This window comes from Taudactylus pleione, unplaced genomic scaffold (assembly GCF_031769625.1).
Source record: "Taudactylus pleione unplaced genomic scaffold, aTauple2 ptg001760l, whole genome shotgun sequence".
Lineage (NCBI taxonomy): Eukaryota > Metazoa > Chordata > Amphibia > Anura > Myobatrachidae > Taudactylus > Taudactylus pleione.
In genome coordinates this window covers 464,943-485,186 of record NW_028286157.1, presented here as the reverse complement: position 1 = coordinate 485,186, position 20,244 = coordinate 464,943, and positions in this window count along the sequence as shown.

Below are 20,244 nucleotides of genomic sequence, written 5' to 3'. Positions count from 1 at the left end.
GAATTAGGGCATTAGAGGTAGAGGGTTAGGGTATTAGAGGTAGAGAATTAGGGTATTAGAGTTAGAGGGTTAGGGTATTAGAGGTAGAGAATTAGGGTATTAGAGTTAGAGGGATAGGCTATTAGAGTTAGAGGGTTAGGGTTTTAGAGGTAGAGAATTAGGGTATTAGATTTAGAGGGTTAGGGTATTAGAGGTAGAGAATTAGGGTATTAGAGTTAGAGGGTTAGGGTATTAGATTTAGAGGGTTAGGGTACTAGAGGTAGAGAATTAGGGTATTAGAGGTAGAGAATAAGGGTATTAGAGTTAGAGGGTTAGGGTTTTAGAGGTAGAGAATTAGGGTATTAGAGGCAGAGGTTTAGGGTATTACAGGTAGAGGGTTAGGGTATTACAGGTAGAGCGTTAGGGTATTAGAGGTAGAGAATTAGGGTATTAGAGTTAGAGAGTTAGGGTATTAGAGGTAGAGAATTAGGGTATTAGAGTTAGAGGGTTAGGGTATTAGAGGTAGAGAATTAGGGTATTAGAGTTAGAGGGATAGGCTATTAGAGTTAGAGGGTTAGGGTTTTAGAGGTAGAGAATTAGGGTATTAGATTTAGAGGGTTAGGGTATTAGAGGTAGAGAATTAGGGTATTAGAGTTAGAGGGTTAGGGTATTAGATTTAGAGGGTTAGGGTACTAGAGGTAGAGAATTAGGGTATTAGAGGTAGAGAATAAGGGTATTAGAGTTAGAGGGTTAGGGTTTTAGAGGTAGAGAATTAGGGTATTAGAGGTAGAGGTTTAGGGTATTACAGGTAGAGGGTTAGGGTATTACAGGTAGAGCGTTAGGGTATTAGAGGTAGAGAATTAGGGTATTAGAGTTAGAGGGTTAGGGTATTACAGGTAGAGGGTTAGGGTATTACAGGTAGAGGGTTAGGGTATTAGAGGTAGAGAATTAGGGTATTAGAGTTAGAGAGTTAGGGTATTAGAGTTAGAGGGTTAGGGTATTAGAGGTAGAGGTTTAGGGTTTTAGAGGTAGAGAATTAGGGTATTAGATTTAGAGGGTTAGGGTTTTAGAGGTAGAGGGTTAGGGTATTAGAGTTAGAGGGTTAGGGTATTAGAGGTAGAGCATTACGGTATTAGAGGTAGAGAATTAGGGTATTAGAGGTAGAGGGTTAGGGTATTAGAGGTAGAGGGTTAGGGTATTAGAGTTAGAGAATTAGGGAATTAGGATTAGAGGATTAGGGTATTAGAGGTAGAGAATTAGGGTATTAGAGTTAGAGGGTTAGGGTATTAGAGGTAGAGGGTTAGGGTATTAGAGTATAGGGTTAGGGTATTAGAGGTAGAGAATTAGGGTATTAGAGTTAGAGGGTTAGGGTATTAGAGGTAGATAATTAGGGTATTAGAGTTAGAGGGTTAGGGTATTAGAGGTAGAGAATTAGGGTATTAGAGTTAGAGGGTTAGGGTATTAGAGGTAGATAATTAGGGTATTAGAGTTAGAGGGTTAGGGTATTAGAGGTAGATAATTAGGGTATTAGAGGTGGAGAATTAGGGTATTAGAGTTAGAGGGTTAGGGTATTAGATTTAGAGGGTTAGGGTATTAGAGGTAGAGAATTAGGGTATTAGAGGAAGAGAGTTAGGGTATTAGAGGAAGAGAGTTAGGGTATTAGAGGTAGAGGGTTAGTGTATTAGAGGTAGAGGGTTAGGGTATTAGAGGTAGAGAATTAGGGTATTAGAGTTAGAGGGTTAGGGTATTAGAGGTAGAGAATTAGGGTATTAGAGGTAGAGAATTAGGGTATTAGATTTAGAGGGTTAGGGTATTAGAGGTAGAGAATTAGGGTATTAGAGGTAGAGAATTAGGGTATTAGAGTTAGAGGGTTAGGGTATTAGAGGTAGATAATTAGGGTATTAGAGTTAGAGGGTTAGGGTATTAGAGGTAGAGGGTTAGGGTTTTAGAGGTAGAGAATTAGGGTATTAGATTTAGAGGGTTAGGGTTTTAGAGGTAGAGGGTTAGGGTATTAGAGTTAGAGGGTTAGGGTATTAGAGGTAGAGGGTTAGGGTCTTAGAGGTAGAGAATTAGGGTATTAGAGGTAGAGGGTTAGGGTATTAGAGGTAGAAGGTTAGGGTATTAGAGTTAGAGAATTAGGGTATTAGGGTTAGAGGATTAGGGTATTAGAGGTAGAGAAATAGGGTATTAGAGTTAGAGGGTTAGGGTATTAGAGGTAGAGGGTTAGGGTATTAGAGTTAGAGGGTTAGGGTAATAGAGGTAGAGGGTTAGGGTATTAGAGGTAGAGGGTTAGGGTATTAGAGGTAGAGAATTAGGGTATCAGAGGTAGAGAATTAGGGTATTAGAGTTAGAGGGTTAGGGTATTAGAGTTAGAGGGTTAGGGTATTAGAGGTAGAGAATTAGGGTATCAGAGTTAGAGGGTTAGGGTATTAGAGTTAGAGGGTTAGGGTATTAGAGGTAGAGGGTTTGGGTTTTAGAGGTAGAGAATTAGGGTATTAGATTTAGAGGGTTAGGGTATTAGAGGTAGAGAATTAGGGTATTAGAGTTAGAGGGTTAGGGTATTAGAGTTAGAGGGTTTGGGTTTTAGGGGTAGAGAATTAGGGTATTAGAGGTAGAGGGTTAGGGTATTAGAGGTAGAGGGTTAGGGTATTAGAGGTAGAGAATTATGGTATTAGAGTTAGAGGGTTAGGGTATTAGAGTTAGAGGGATAGGGTATTAGAGTTAGAGGGTTAGGGAATTAGAGGTAGAGAATTAGGGTATTAGATTTAGAGGGTTAGGGTATTAGAGGTAGAGAATTAGGGTATTAGAGGTAGAGAATTAGGGTATTAGAGTTAGAGGGTTAGGGTATTAGAGGTAGATAATTTGGGTATTTGAGTTAGAGGGTTAGGGTATTAGATTTATAGGGTTAGGGTACTAGAGGTAGAGAATTAGGGTATTAGAGATAGAGAATTAGGGTATTAGAGTTAGAGGGTTAGGGTTTTAGAGGTAGAGAATTAGGGTATTAGATTTAGAGGGTTAGGGATTTAGAGGTAGAGGGTTAGGGTTTTAGAGTTAGAGGGTTAGGGTATTAGAGGTAGAGGGTTAGGGTATTAGAGGTAGAGAATTAGGGTATTAGAGGTAGAGGGTTAGGGTATTAGAGGTAGAGGGTTAGGGTATTAGAGTTAGAGAATTAGGGTATTAGAGGTAGAGGGTTAGGGTATTAGAGGTAGAAGGTTAGGGTATTTGAGTTAGAGAATTAGGGTATTAGGGTAAGAGGATTAGGGTATTAGAGGTAGAGAAATAGGGTATTAGAGTTAGAGGGTTAGGGTATTAGAGGTAGAGGGTTAGGGTATTAGAGTTAGAGGGTTAGGGTAATAGAGGTAGAGGGTTAGGGTATTAGAGGTAGAGGGTTAGGGTATTAGAGGTAGAGAATTAGGGTATCAGAGGTAGAGGGTTAGGGTATTAGATTTAGAGGGTTAGGGTTTTAGAGGTAGAGAATTAGGGCATTAAAGGTAGAGGGTTAGGGTATTAGAGGTAGAGAATTAGGGTATTAGAGTTAGAGGGTTAGGGTATTAGAGTTAGAGGGTTAGGGTATTAGAGGTAGAGAATTAGGGTATCAGAGTTAGAGGGTTAGGGTATTAGAGTTAGAGGGTTAGGGTATTAGAGGTAGAGGGTTTGGGTTTTAGAGGTAGAGAATTAGGGTATTAGATTTAGAGGGTTAGGGTATTAGAGGTAGAGAATTAGGGTATTAGAGTTAGAGGGTTAGGGTATTAGAGTTAGAGGGTTAGGGTTTTAGGGGTAGAGAATTAGGGTATTAGAGGTAGAGGGTTAGGGTATTAGAGGTAGAGGGTTAGGGTATTAAAGGTAGAGAATTATGGTATTAGAGTTAGAGGGATAGGGTATTAGAGTTAGAGGGATAGGGTATTAGAGTTAGAGGGTTAGGGTATTAGAGGTAGAGAAATAGGGTATTAGATTTAGAGGGTTAGGGTATTAGAGGTAGAGAATTAGGGTATTAGAGGTAGAGAATTAGGGTATTAGAGTTAGAGGGTTAGGGCATTAGAGGTAGACAATTAGGGTATTAGAGTTAGAGGGTTAGGGTATTAGAGGTAGATAATTAGGGTATTAGAGTTAGAGGTTTAGGGTATTAGAGGTAGATAATTAGGGTATTAGAGGTGGAGAATTAGGGTATTAGAGTTAGAGGGTTAGGGTATTAGATTTAGAGGGTTAGGGTATTAGAGGTAGAGAATTAGGGTATTAGAGGTAGAGAGTTAGGGTATTAGAGGTAGAGAATTAGGGTATTAGAGGTAGAGGGTTAGGGTACTAGAGGTAGATAATTAGGGTATTAGAGTTAGAGGGTTAGGGTATTAGATTTAGAGGGTTAGGGTACTAGAGGTAGTGAATTAGGGTATTAGAGTTAGAGGGTTAGGGTATTAGAGGTAGAGAATTAGGGTATTAGAGTTAGAGGGTTAGGGTATTAGAGGTAGATAATTAGGGTATTAGAGTTAGAGGGTTAGGGTATTAGAGGTAGATAATTAGGGTATTAGAGGTGGAGAATTAGGGTATTAGAGTTAGAGGGTTAGGGTATTAGATTTAGAGGGTTAGGGTATTAGAGGTAGAGAATTAGGGTATTAGAGGAAGAGAGTTAGGGTATTAGAGGAAGAGAGTTAGGGTATTAGAGGTAGAGGGTTAGTGTATTAGAGGTAGAGGGTTAGGGTATTAGAGGTAGAGAATTAGGGTATTAGAGGTAGAGGGTTAGGGTATTAGATTTAGAGGGTTAGGGTTTTAGAGGTAGAGAATTAGGGCATTAGAGGTAGAGGGTTAGGGTATTAGAGGTAGAGAATTAGGGTATTAGAGTTAGAGGGTTAGGGTATTACAGGTAGAGAATTAGGGTATTAGAGTTAGAGGGATAGGCTATTAGAGTTAGAGGGTTAGGGTTTTAGAGGTAGAGAATTAGGGTATTAGATTTAGAGGGTTAGGGTATTAGAGGTAGAGAATTAGGGTATTAGAGGTAGAGAATTAGGGTATTAGAGTTAGAGGGTTAGGGTATTAGAGGTAGATAATTAGGGTATTAGAGTTAGAGGGTTAGGGTATTAGATTTAGAGGGTTAGGGTACTAGAGGTAGAGAATTAGGGTATTAGAGGTAGAGAATTAGGGTATTAGAGTTAGAGGGTTAGGGTTTTAGAGGTAGAGAATTAGGGTATTAGAGGTAGAGGTTTAGGGTATTAGAGGTAGAGGGTTAGGGTATTAGAGGTAGAGAATTAGGGTATTAGAGTTAGGGGGTTAGGGTATTAGAGTTAGAGGGTTAGGGTATTAGAGGTAGAGAATTAGGGTATTAGAGTTAGAGAGTTAGGGTATTAGAGTTAGAGGGTTAGGGTATTAGAGGTAGAGGGTTAGGGTTTTAGAGGTAGAGAATTAGGGTATTAGATTTAGAGGGTTAGGGTTTTAGAGGTAGAGGGTTAGGGTATTAGAGTTAGAGGGTTAGGGTATTAGAGGTAGAGGGTTAGGGTCTTAGAGGTAGAGAATTAGGGTATTAGAGGTAGAGGGTTAGGGTATTAGAGGTAGAAGGTTAGGGTATTAGAGTTAGAGAATTAGGGTATTAGGGTTAGAGGATTAGGGTATTAGAGGTAGAGAAATAGGATATTAGAGTTAGAGGGTTAGGGTATTAGAGGTAGAGGGTTAGGGTATTAGAGTTAGAGGGTTAGGGTAATAGAGGTAGAGGGTTAGGGTATTAGAGGTAGAGGGTTAGGGTATTAGAGGTAGAGAATTAGGGTATCAGAGGTAGAGAATTAGGGTATTAGAGTTAGAGGGTTAGGGTATTAGAGTTAGAGGGTTAGGGTATTAGAGGTAGAGAATTAGGGTATCAGAGTTAGAGGGTTAGGGTATTAGAGTTAGAGGGTTAGGGTATTAGAGGTAGAGGGTTTGGGTTTTAGAGGTAGAGAATTAGGGTATTAGATTTAGAGGGTTAGGGTATTAGAGGTAGAGAATTAGGGTATTAGAGTTAGAGGGTTAGGGTATTAGAGTTAGAGGGTTTGGGTTTTAGGGGTAGAGAATTAGGGTATTAGAGGTAGAGGGTTAGGGTATTAGAGGTAGAGGGTTAGGGTATTAGAGGTAGAGAATTATGGTATTAGAGTTAGAGGGTTAGGGTATTAGAGTTAGAGGGATAGGGTATTAGAGTTAGAGGGTTAGGGAATTAGAGGTAGAGAATTAGGGTATTAGATTTAGAGGGTTAGGGTATTAGAGGTAGAGAATTAGGGTATTAGAGGTAGAGAATTAGGGTATTAGAGTTAGAGGGTTAGGGTATTAGAGGTAGATAATTTGGGTATTTGAGTTAGAGGGTTAGGGTATTAGATTTATAGGGTTAGGGTACTAGAGGTAGAGAATTAGGGTATTAGAGATAGAGAATTAGGGTATTAGAGTTAGAGGGTTAGGGTTTTAGAGGTAGAGAATTAGGGTATTAGATTTAGAGGGTTAGGGATTTAGAGGTAGAGGGTTAGGGTTTTAGAGTTAGAGGGTTAGGGTATTAGAGGTAGAGGGTTAGGGTATTAGAGGTAGAGAATTAGGGTATTAGAGGTAGAGGGTTAGGGTATTAGAGGTAGAGGGTTAGGGTATTAGAGTTAGAGAATTAGGGTATTAGAGGTAGAGGGTTAGGGTATTAGAGGTAGAAGGTTAGGGTATTTGAGTTAGAGAATTAGGGTATTAGGGTTAGAGGATTAGGGTATTAGAGGTAGAGAAATAGGGTATTAGAGTTAGAGGGTTAGGGTATTAGAGGTAGAGGGTTAGGGTATTAGAGTTAGAGGGTTAGGGTAATAGAGGTAGAGGGTTAGGGTATTAGAGGTAGAGGGTTAGGGTATTAGAGGTAGAGAATTAGGGTATCAGAGGTAGAGGGTTAGGGTATTAGATTTAGAGGGTTAGGGTTTTAGAGGTAGAGAATTAGGGCATTAAAGGTAGAGGGTTAGGGTATTAGAGGTAGAGAATTAGGGTATTAGAGTTAGAGGGTTAGGGTATTAGAGTTAGAGGGTTAGGGTATTAGAGGTAGAGAATTAGGGTATCAGAGTTAGAGGGTTAGGGTATTAGAGTTAGAGGGTTAGGGTATTAGAGGTAGAGGGTTTGGGTTTTAGAGGTAGAGAATTAGGGTATTAGATTTAGAGGGTTAGGGTATTAGAGGTAGAGAATTAGGGTATTAGAGTTAGAGGGTTAGGGTATTAGAGTTAGAGGGTTAGGGTATTAGAGGTAGAGAAATAGGGTATTAGATTTAGAGGGTTAGGGTATTAGAGGTAGAGAATTAGGGTATTAGAGGTAGAGAATTAGGGTATTAGAGTTAGAGGGTTAGGGCATTAGAGGTAGATAATTAGGGTATTAGAGTTAGAGTGTTAGGGTATTAGAGGTAGATAATTAGGGTATTAGAGTTAGAGGTTTAGGGTATTAGAGGTAGATAATTAGGGTATTAGAGGTGGAGAATTAGGGTATTAGAGTTAGAGGGTTAGGGTATTAGATTTAGAGGGTTAGGGTATTAGAGGTAGAGAATTAGGGTATTAGAGGTAGAGAGTTAGGGTATTAGAGGTAGAGAATTAGGGTATTAGAGGTAGAGGGTTAGGGTACTAGAGGTAGATAATTAGGGTATTAGAGTTAGAGGGTTAGGGTATTAGATTTAGAGGGTTAGGGTACTAGAGGTAGTGAATTAGGGTATTAGAGTTAGAGGGTTAGGGTATTAGAGGTAGAGGGTTAGGGTATTAGAGGTAGAGAATTAGGGTATTAGAAGTAGAGGGTTAGGGTATTAGAGTTAGAGAATTACGGTATTAGGGTTAGAGGATTAGGGTATTAGAGGTAGAGAATTAGGGTATTAGAGTTAGAGGGTTAGGGTATTAGAGGTAGAGGGTTAGGGTATTAGAGTTAGAGGGTTAGGGTATTAGAGGTAGACAATTAGGGTATTAGAGTTAGAGGGTTAGGGTATTAGAGGTAGATTATTAGGGTATTAGAGTTAGAGGGTTAGGGTATTAGAGGTAGAGAATTAGGGTATTAGAGTTAGAGGGTTAGGGTATTAGAGGTAGATAATTAGGGTACTAGAGGTAGAGAATTAGGGTATTAGAGTTAGAGGGTTAGGGTATTAGAGGTAGAGGGTTAGGGTATTAGAGGTAGAGAATTAGGGTATTAGAGGTAGAGGGTTAGGGTATTAGAGTTAGAGAATTAGGGTATTAGGGTTAGAGGATTAGGGTATTAGAGGTGGAGAATTAGGGTATTAGAGTTAGAGGGTTAGGGTATTAGAGGTAGAGGGTTAGGGTATTAGAGTTAGAGGGTTAGGGTATTAGAGGTAGACAATTAGGGTATTAGAGTTAGTGGGTTAGGGTATTAGAGGTAGATTATTAGGGTATTAGAGTTAGAGGGTTAGGGTATTAGAGGTAGAGAATTAGGGTATTAGAGTTAGAGGGTTAGGGTATTAGAGGTAGATAATTAGGGTATTAGAGGTAGAGAATTAGGGTATTAGAGGTAGAGGGTTAGGGAATTAGAGGTAGAGAATTAGGCTATTAGAGTTAGAGGGTTAGGGTATTAGAGGTAGATAATTAGGGTTTCAGGGGTAGAGAATTAGGGTATTAGAGGTAGAAGGTTAGGGTATTAGAGGTAGAGGGTTAGGGTATTAGAGGTAGAGAATTATGGTATTAGAGTTAGAGGGTTAGGGTATTAGAGTTAGAGGGTTAGGGTATTAGAGTTAGAGGGTTAGGGTTTTAGAGGTAGAGAATTAGGTATTAGATTTAGAGGGTTAGGGTATTAGAGGTAGAGAATTAGGGTATTAGAGGTAATGAATTAGGGTATTAGAGTTAGAGGGTTAGGGTATTAGAGGTAGATAATTAGGGTATTAGAGGTAGAGAATTAGGGTATTAGAGGTAGAGGGTTAGGGTATTAGAGGTAGAGAATTAGGGTATTAGAGTTAGAGGGTTAGGGTATTAGAGTTAGAGGGTTAGGGTATTAGAGGTAGAGAATTAGGGTATTAGAGTTAGAGGGTTAGGGTATTAGAGGTAGAGGGTTACGGTATTAGAGGTAGAGAATTAGGGTATTAGAGTTAGAGGGTAAGTGTATTAGAGGTAGAGGGTTACGGTATTAGAGGTAGAGAATTAGTGTATTAGCGTTAGAGTGTTAGGGTATTAGAGGTAGAGGGTTAGGGTATTAGAGGTAGAGAATTAGGGTATTAGTGTTAGAGGGTTAGGGTATTGGAGTTAGAGGGTTAGGGTACTAGAGGTAGATAATTAGGGTATTAGAGTTAAAGGGTTAGGCTATTAGAGGTTCGCGAATTAGGGTATTAGAGTTAGAGAATTAGGGTATTAGGGTTAGAGGATTAGGGTATTAGAGGTAGAGAATTAGGGTATTAGAGTTAGAGGGTTAGGGTATTAGACGTAGAGGGTTAGGGTATTAGAGGTAGAGAATTAGGGTATTAGAGATAGAGAATTAGTGTATTAGAGGTAGAGAATTAGGGTATTAGGGTTAGAGGATTAGGGTATTAGAGGTAGAGAATTAGGGTATTAGAGTTAGAGGGTTAGGGTATTAGAGGTAGAGGGTTAGGGCATTAGAGTTAAAGAATTAGGGTATTAGAGTTAGAGGGTTAGGGTATTAGAGGTAGAGAATTAGGGTATTAGAGTTAGAGGGTGAGGGTATTAGAGGTAGACAATTAGGGTATTAGAGTTAGAGGGTTAGGGTATTAGAGGTAGATAATTAGGGTATTAGTTGTGGAGAATTAGGGTATTAGAGTTAGAGGTTTAGGGTATTAGAGGTAGAGGGATACGGTATTAGAGGTAGAGAATTACGGTATTAGAGGTAGAGGGTTAGGGCATTAGAGGTAGAGGGTTACGGTATTAGAGGTAGAGAAATAGGGTATTAGAGGTAGAGGGTTAGGGTTTCAGAAGTAGAGAATTAGGGTATTAGAGTTAGAGGGTTAGGGTATTAGAGGTAGAGGGTTAGGGTATTAGAGGCAGAGAATTAGGGTATTAGTGTTAGAGGGTTAGGGTATTAGAGGAAGAGAATTAGGGTATTAGTGTGGTATAAAAAGTTGACTTTAAGAATTTAGGCAAAAGAATGTAGAGAGAGAGTAGCGAATGTAGACATAATGTAGCCAGAATGTAGCAGAATGTAGAGAATGTAGATAGAATGCAGTCAGAATGTTGACACAATGTGTCAGAATGTATACAGAATGTAGCAGAATGTTACCAGAATGTGTCAGAATGTAGACAGAATGAAGACAGAATGTGTCAGAATGTAGACAGAATGAAGACAGAATGTGTCAGAATGTAGACAGAATGAAGACAGAATGTAGCCAGAATGTAGCAGAATGTAACCAGAATGTGTCAGAATGTAGCAGAATGTAGACAGAATGTGTCAGAATGTAGACAGAATGAAGACAGAATGTGTCAGAATGTAGACAGAATGAAGACAGAATGAAGACAGAATGAAGACAGAATGTAGCCAGAATGTGTCAGAATGTAGCAGAATGTTGACAGAATGTGATAGAATGTAGCAGGATGAAGATAGAATGTAGCAGAATGTAGCAGTGTAGATGGAATGTAGCCAGAATATAGACAGAATGTAGCAGTGTAGAGGGAATGTAGCCAGAATGTAGAAATAATGTAGCAGAATGTAGCAGAATGTAGATAGAATGTAGCCAGCATGTAGAAAGAATGTAGACAGAATGTAGACAGAATGTAGCATAATGTAGAAAGAATATGGTAGAATGTAGACAGAATGTAGCAGAATGTAGACAGAATGTAGACAGAATGTAGCATAATGTAGAAAGAATGTAGAAAGAATGTAGAAAGAATGTAGAAAGAATGTAGAAAGAATGTAGACAGAATGTGTACAGAATGTAGCATAATGTAGAAAGAATGTAGACAGAATGTAGCCAGAAATTAGGATAATGAAGCCAGAATTTAGCATAATGTCGCCAGTATGTAGCATAACGTAGAAAAAATGTAGAGAGAATGAAGCCGAATTTAGCCAGATTGAAGAAAGAATGTAGCAGAATGTAGCCAGAATATAACAGAATGTAGAGGAATGCCGCAGATTGTAGAAAGAATGTAGCAGATTGTAGAAAGAATGTAGCATAATGTAGCCAGAATGTAGCAGAATGTAGCGGAATGCAGCAGATTGTAGAAAGAATGTAGCAGAATGTAGCCAGAATGTAATAGAATGTAGCGGAATGCCGCAGATTGTAGAAAGAATGTAGCAGAATGTAGCAGATTGTAGAAAGAATGTAGCATAATGTAGCCAGAATGTAGCAGAATGTAGCGGAATGCAACAGATTGTAGAAAGAATGTAGCAGAATGTAGACCGAATGTAGCAGAATGTAGCGGAATGCTGCATATTGTAGAAAGAATGTAGCAGAATGCTGTAGAAAGAATGTAGCATAATGTAGCCAGAATGTAGCATAATGTAGACATAATGTAGCAGAATGTAGAAAGAATGTAGCCAGAAAGTAGCATAATGAAGCATAATGTAGATAGACTGTAGCAGAATGTAGATAGAATGTAGCAGAATGTAGAAAGAATAGTGCCAGAATGTAGCACAATGTAATCAGAATGTAGACAGAATGTAGCCAGAATTTAGATAGAATGTAGATAGAATGAAGGAAAATGTACACAGAATGTAGCCAGAATGTAGCCAGAATGTAGCCAAATGTAGAGAGAATGTAGTATAATGTAGATAGAATGTAGACAGAATGTAGACAGAATGTGATAGAATGAAGCAGGATGAAGATAGAATGTCGCAGTGTAGAGGGAATGTAGCCAGAATATAGACAGAATGTAGCAGTGTAGAGGGAATGTAGCCAGAATATAGAAAGAATGTAGCCAGAATATAGAAAGAATGTAGCCAGAATGTAGAAAGAATGTAGCAGAATGTAGCCAGATTGTAGCAGAATGTAGCGGAATGTAGCGGAATGTAGCAGATTGTAGAAAGAATGTAGCAGAATGTAGATAGAATGTAGCAGAATGTCACAGAATGTAGACAGAATGTAGAAAAAATGTAGCATAATGTAGCCAGAATGTAGATAGAATGTAGGAGAGTGTAGCAGAATGTAGATAGAATGTAGCAGAATGTATATAGAATAGTGCCAGAATGTAGATAGAATAGGGCCAGAATGTAGAATAATGTAGCCAGAATGTAGATAGAATGTAGCAGAATGTAGAGAATGTAGCAAAATGTAGATTGAATGTAGCCAGAATGTAGCAGAATGTAGCCAGAATGTAGCAGAATGTAGCAGAATGTAGTTAGAATGAAGCAAAATGTAGATAGAATGTAGTCAGAATGTAGCCAGAATGTAGCAGAATGTTGACACCATGTGTCAGAATGTTGACAGAATGTGATAGAATGTAGCAGGATGAAGATAGAATGTAGCCAGAATGTAGCAGTGTAGAGGGAATGTAGCCAGAATGTAGAAAGAATGTAGACATAATGTAGAAAAAATGTAGACAGAATATAGCCAGAATGTAGCATAATGTAGCCAGAATGTAGATAGAATGTAGCAGAATGTAGACAGAATGTAGAGAATGTAGCCAAATGTAGATTGAATGTAGTCAGAATGTAGCCAGAATGTAGCAGAATGTGGCAGAATGTAGCAGAATGTAGATAGAATGAAGCAAAATGTAGATAGAATGTAGTCAGAATGTAGCAGAATGTAGCAGAATGTAGCAGAATGTAGATAGAATGAAGCAAAATGTAGATAGAATGTAGTCAGAATGTAGCCAGAATGTAGCAGAATGTTGACAGCATGTGTCAGAATGTAGACAGAATATAGACAGAATGTGATAGAATGTAGCTAGAATGTAGCAGTGTAGAGGGAATGTAGCCAGAATGTAGACAGAATGTAGACAGAATGTAGCTAGAATGTAGCCAGAATGTAGCCAGATTGTAGCAGAATGTAGAAAGAATGTAGCAGCATGTAGACAGAATGTAGCAGAATGTAGACAGAATGTAGACAGAATGTAGCATAATGTAGAAAGAATGTAGCATAATATAGCCAGAATGTAGCATAACGTAGAAAAAATGTATAGAGAATGAACCAGAATGTAGATAGAATGTAGTCAGAATGTTGACAGAATGTGTCAGAATGTAGCAGAATGTTGACAGAATGTAGCAGAATGTTGACAGAATGTGTCAGAATGTAGACAGAATGTAGCAGAATGTAGACAGAATGTGATAGAATGTAGCAGGATGAAGATAGAATGTAGCCTGAATGTAGCAGTGTAGAGGGAATGTAGCCAGAATGTAGACAGAATGTAGCCAGAATGTAGCTAGAATGTAGCCAGAATGTAGCCAGATTGTAGCAGAATGTAGAAAGAATGTAGCAGCATGTAGACAGAATGTAGCAGAATGTAGACAGAATGTAGACAGAATGTAGCATAATGTAGAAAGAATGTAGCATAATATAGCCAGAATGTAGCATAACGTAGAAAAAATGTAGAGAGAATGAACCAGAATGTAGATAGAATGTAGTCAGAATGTTGACAGAATGTGTCAGAATGTAGCAGAATGTTGACAGAATGTAGCAGAATGTTGACAGAATGTGTCAGAATGTAGACAGAATGTAGACAGAATGTGATAGAATGTAGCAGGATGAAGATAGAATGTAGCCAGAATGTAGCAGTGTAGAGGGAATGTTGCTAGAATGTAGAAAGAATGTTGCAGAATGTAGATAGAATGTAGCCAGAACGTAGCCAGATTGTAGCAGAATGTAACGGAATGTAGCAGATTGTAGAAAGAATGTAGCAGATTGTAGATAGAATGTAGCCAGAATGTAGCAGAATGTAGAAAGAATGTAGACAGAATGTAGACAGAATGTAGCATATTGTAGAAAGAATGTAGACAGAATGTAGCCAGAAAGTAGGATAATGAAGCCAGAATTTAGCATAATGTAGCCAGAATGTAGCATAACGTAGAAAAAATGTAGAGAGAATGAAGCAGAATGTAGCCAGAATGTAGCCAGATTAAAGCAGAATGTAGTGGAATGTAGCAGATTGTAGAAAGACTGTAGCAGAATGTAGCCATAATGTAGCAGAATGCAGCAGATTGTAGAAAGAATGTAGCGGAATGTAGCAGATTGTAGAAAGAATGTAGCATAATGTAGACATAATGTAGCAGAATGTTGAAAGAATGTAGCCAGAAAGTAGCATAATGAAGCCAGAATGTAGCAGAATGCAGCATAATGTAGATAGACTGTAGCAGTATGTAGATAGAATGTAGCAGAATGTAGATAGAATAGTGCCAGAATGTAGCACAATGTATGCAGAATGTAGTCAGAATGTAGCCAGAATTTAGATAGAATGTAGATAGAATGAAGGAAAATGTACACAGAATGTAGCCAGAATGTAGCAGAATGTATCCAAATGTAGAGTGAATGTAGCAAAATGTAGATAGAATGTAGACAGATGGTAGTCAGAATGTAGCAGAATGTTGACAGCATGTGTCAGAATGTAGCAGAATGTAGACAGAATGTGATAGAATGAAGCAGAATGAAGATAGAATGTAGCAGTGTAGAGGGAATGTAGCCAGAATATAAACAGAATGTAGCAGTGTAGAGGGAAGGTAGCCAGAATATAGAAAGAATGTAGCCAGAATGTAGATAGAATGTAGCCAGAATGTAGAAAGAATGTAGCAGAATGTAGATAGAATGTAGCCAGGTTTTAGTAGAATGTATCGGAATGTAGCAAATTGTAGAAAGCATGTAGCAGAATGTAGATAGAATGTAGCCAGAATGTAGAAAGAATGTAGACAGAATGTAGAAAGAATGTAGCCAGAATGTAGCATAATGTAGCCAGAATGTAGCAGAAAGTAGATAGAATGTAGCAGAATGTAGAAAGAATGTAGCCATAATGTAGCATAATGTAGATAGAATGTAGCAGAATGTAGCAGAATGTAGATAGAATAGTTCCAGAATGTAGACAGAATATAGCAGAATGGAGACAGAATGTAGACAGAATGTAGCTTAATTTAGAAAGAATGTAAACAGAATGTAGACAGAATGTAGACAGAATGTGGCATAATGTAGCCAGAATGTAGATAGAATGTAGCCAGAATGTAGCACAATGTAGAGAATGTAGCAAAATGTAGATAGAATGTTGTCAGAATGTAGCCAGAATGTAGCAGAATGTAGATAGAATGTAGCAAAATGTAGATAGAATGTTGTCAGGATGTAGCCAGAATGTAGCAGAATGTAGATAGAATGTAGCAAAATGTAGATAGAATGTTGTCAGAATGTAGCATAATTTAGAAAGAATGTTAACAGAATGTAGACAGAATGTAGACAGAATGTGGCATAATGTAGCCAGAATGTAGAGAATGTAGCAAAATGTAGATAGAATGTTGTCAGAATGTAGCCAGAATGTAGCAGAATGTAGATAGAATGTAGCAAAATGTAGATAGAATGTTGTCAGAATGTAGCCAGAATGTAGCAGAATGTAGATAGAATGTAGCAAAATGTAGATAGAATGTAGACAGAATGTAGCATAATTTAGAAAGAATGTAAACAGAATGTAGACAGAATGTAGACAGAATGTGGCATAATGTAGCCAGAATGTAGATAGAATGTAGCCAGAATGTAGCAGAATGTAGAGAATGTAGCAAAATGTAGATAGAATGTTGTCAGAATGTAGCCAGAATGTAGCAGAATGTAGAGAATGTAGCAAAATGTAGATAGAATGTTGTCAGAATGTAGCCAGAATGTAGCAGAATGTAGATAGAATGTAGCAAAATGTAGATAGAATGTTGTCAGAATGTAGCCAGAATGTAGCAGAATGTAGATAGAATGTAGCAAAATGTAGATAGAATGTAGTCAGAATGTTGACAGAATGTGATAGAATGTAGCAGGATGAAGATAGAATGTAGCCAGAATGTAGCAGTGTAGAGGGAATGTAGCCAGAATGTAGAAAGAATGTAGACATAATGTAGAAAAAATGTAGACAGAATATAGCCAGAATGTAGCATAATGTAGCCAGAATGTAGATAGAATGTAGCAGAATGTAGACAGAATGTAGAGAATGTAGCCAAATGTAGATTGAATGTAGTCAGAATGTAGCCAGAATGTAGCAGAATGTGGCAGAATGTAGCAGAATGTAGATAGAATGAAGCAAAATGTAGATAGAATGTAGTCAGAATGTAGCAGAATGTAGCAGAATGTAGATAGAATGAAGCAAAATGTAGATAGAATGTAGTCAGAATGTAGCCAGAATGTAGCAGAATGTTGACAGCATGTGTCAGAATGTAGACAGAATGCAGACAGAATGTGATAGAATGTAGCAGGATGAAGATAGAATGTAGCCAGAATGTAGCAGTGTAGAGGGAATGTAGCCAGAATGTAGACAGAATGTAGTCAGAATGTAGAAAGAATGTAGCAGAATGTAGATAGAATGTAGACAGAATGTAGCCAGATTGTAGCAGAATGTAGCGGAATGTATCGGAATGTAGAAAGAATGTAGCAGAATGTAGATAGAATGTAGCCAGAATGTAGCAGAATGTATAAAGAATGTAGACAGAATGTAGCCAGAATGTAGAAAGAATGTAGACAGAATGTAGACAGAATGTAGCATAATGTAGAAAGAATCTGGCATAATGTAGCCAGAAAGTAGCATAACGTAGAAAAAATGTAGAGAGAAAGAAGCAGAATGTAGATAGAATGTAGCCAGAATGTAGATAGAATGTAGCAAAATGTAGCCAGAATGTACCCAGAATGTTGCCAGATTGAAGCAGAATGTAGCGGAATGTAGCAGATTGTAGAAAGAATGTAGCAGAATGTAGCCAGAATGTAGCAGATTGTAGAAAGAATGTAGCCACAATGTAGACAGAATGTAGCATAATTTAGAAAGAATGTAAACAGAATGTAGACAGAATGTAGCCAGAATGTAGCAGAATGTAGATAGAATGTAGTCAGAATGTAGCAGAATTTAGAGAATGTAGTCAGAATGTAAACAGAATGTAGATAGAATGTAGCCAGAATGTAGCAGAATGTAGAGAATGTAGCAAAATGTAGATAGAATGTAGTCAGAATGTAGCCAGAATGTAGCAGAATGTAGAGAATGTAGTCAGAATGTAGCCAGAATGTAGCAGAATTTTGACAGCATGTGTCAGAATGTAGACAGAATATAGACAGAATGTGATAGAATGTAGCAGGATGAAGATAGAATGTAGCCTGAATGTAGCAGTGTAGAGGGAATGTAGCCAGAATGTAGATAGAATGTCGCCAGAATGTAGCAGAATGTAGATAGAATGTAGCCAGAATGTAGCCAGAGTGTAGCAGAATGTAGCAGAATGTAGACAGAATGTAGACAGAAAGTAACATAATGAAGCCGGAATGTAGCAGATTGTAGAAAGAATGTAGCAGAATGTAGATAGATTGAAGCCAGAATGTAGACAGAATGTATATAGAATGTAGCAGAATGTAGCTGGAATGTAGCAGATTGTAGAAAGAATGTAGCAGAATGTAGCCAGATTGTAGCCAGAATGTAGCAGAATGTAGCCAGAATGTAGCCAGATTGAAGAAGAATGTAGCGGAATGTGGCAGATTGTAGAAAGAATGTAGAAGAATGTAGCCAGAATGTAGCAGAATGTAGGCAGAATGTAGCCAGAACGTAGGAAGAATGTAGCAGGATATAGAATGATTGTAGACAGAATGTAGCCAGAATGTAGCATAATTTAGAAAGAATGTAGACAGAATGTAGCCAGAATGTAGCATAATTTAGAAAGAATGTAGACAGAATGTAGCATAATGTACACATAATGTAGCATAATGTAGCATAATGTACACATAATGTACACATAATGTAGCATTATGTAGCCAGAAAGTAGCATTATGAAGCCAGAATGTTGCAGAATGTAGAAAGAATGTATATAGAATGTAACAGAATGTAGCCAGAATGTAGCAGAATGTAGCAGATTGTAGAAAGAATATAGACAGAATGTAGCCAGAAAGTAGCATAATGAAGCCAGAATGTAGCAGAATGTAGAAAGAATGTAGCAGAATGCAGCATAATGTGGATATAATGTAGCAGAATGTAGATAGAATGTAGCAGAATGTAGATAGAATGTAGCAGAATGTAGATGGAATAGTGCCAGAATGTAGCAGAATGCAGACACAATGTAGCCAGAATGTAGATATAATGTATTCAGAATGTAGCAGAATGTAGAGAGAATGTAGCAAAATGTAGATAGAATGTTGTCAGAATGTAGCTAGAATGTAGCAGAATGTAGACAGAATGTAGCAGAATGTAGCCAGAATGTAGCATAATGTAGACAGAATGTGATAGAATGTAGCAGGATGAAGATAGAATGTAGCCAGAATGTAGCAGTGTAGAAGGAATGTAGCCAGAATGTAGAAATAATGTAGCAGAATGTAGATAGAATGTAGCCAGAATGTAGCCAAATTGTAGAAAGAATGTAGCCAGATTGTAGCAGAATGTAGCGGAATGTAGACAGAATGTGATAGAATGTAGCAGAATGTAGATGAATGTAGCCAGAATGTAACTGATTGTAGAAAGAATGTAGCCAGATTGTAGCAGAATGTAGCAGAATGTAGATAGAATGTAACCACAATGTAGAAAGAATGTAGACAGAATGTAGCATAATGTAGCCAGAAAGTAGCAGAATGTAGATAGAATGAAGACAGAATGTAGCCAGCATGTAGGATAATGTAGAAAGAATGTAGACAGAATGTAGCAGATTGTAGAAAGAATGTAGCAGAATGTAGTTTATATGTAGCCAGAATGTAGACAGAATGTAGACAGAATGTAGCATAATGTAGAAAGAATTTAGCCAGAATGTAGCATAATGTAGAAAGAATGTAGACAGAACGTAGCAGAATGTAGCAGAATGTATCAGAATGTATCAGAATGTAGAATAATGTAGACAGAATGTAGCCAGAATGTAGTAGAGTCCGAGAACATGGAAACTCAGCTAATGTAATAGAGCCCGAGAACATGGAAACTCGCCCAATGTAATAGAGTCAGATAAAATGGAAACTCAGCCAGTGTAATAGAGTCAGAGAACATAGAAACTCAGCCAATGTAATAGAGACAGAGAACATAGAAACTCAGCCAATGTAATAGAGACAGAGAACATGGAAACTCAGCCAATGTAATAGAGACAGAGAACATAGAAACTCAGCCAATGTAATAGAGACAGAGAACATAGAAACTCACCCAATGTAATAGAGTCAGAGAACATAAAAACTCTCCCAATGTAATAGAGAACATGGAAACTCAGCCAATGTAATAGAGTCAGAGAACATAGAAACTCAGCCACTGTAATAGAGAACATGGTAACTCAGCCAATGTAATAGAGACAGAGAACATGGAAACTCACCCAATGTAATAGAGACAGAGAACATGGAAACTCAGCCAATGTAATAGCATCAGAGAACATGGAAACTCGCCCACTGTAATAGAACCCGACAAGATGGAAACTCGCCCAATGAAATAGAGCCTGAGAACATGGAAACTCAGCCAATGTAATAGAGACAGGGAACATAGAAACTCAGCCAATGTAATAGAGAACATGGAAACTCAGCCAATGTAATAGAGACAGAGAACATAGAAACTCAGCCAATGTAATAGAGACAGAGAACATGAAAACTCACCCAATGTAATAGAGACAGAGAACATGGAAACTCAGCCAATGTAATAGAGACAGAGAACATGGAAACTCAGCCAATGTAATAGAGTCAGAGAACATGGAAACTCGCCCACTGTAATAGAACCCGACAAAATGGAAACTCGCCCAATGTAATAGAGCCTGAGAACATGGAAACTCAGCCAATGTAATAGAGACAGGGAACATAGAAACTCAGCCAATGTAATAGAGAACATGGAAACTCAGCCAATGTAATAGAGACAGAGAACATAGAAACTCAGCCAATGTAATAGAGACAGAGAACATGAAAACTCACCCAATGTAATAGAGACAGAGAACATGGAAACTCAGCCAATGTAATAGAGACAGAGAACATGGAAACTCAGCCAATGTAATAGAGACAGAGAACATAGAAACTCGCCCAATGTAATAGAGACAGAGAACATGGAAACTCAGCCAATGTAATAGAGACAGGGAACGAACATAGAAACTCAGCCAATGTAATAGAGACAGAGAACATGGAAACTCAGCCAATGTAATAGAGACAGAGAACATGGAAACTCGCCCAATGTAATAGAACCCGAGAACATGGAAACTCAGCCAATGTAATAAAGACAGAGAACATAAAAACTCACCCAATGTAATAGAGAACATGGAAACTCGGCCAATGTAATAGAGACAGAGTAGATA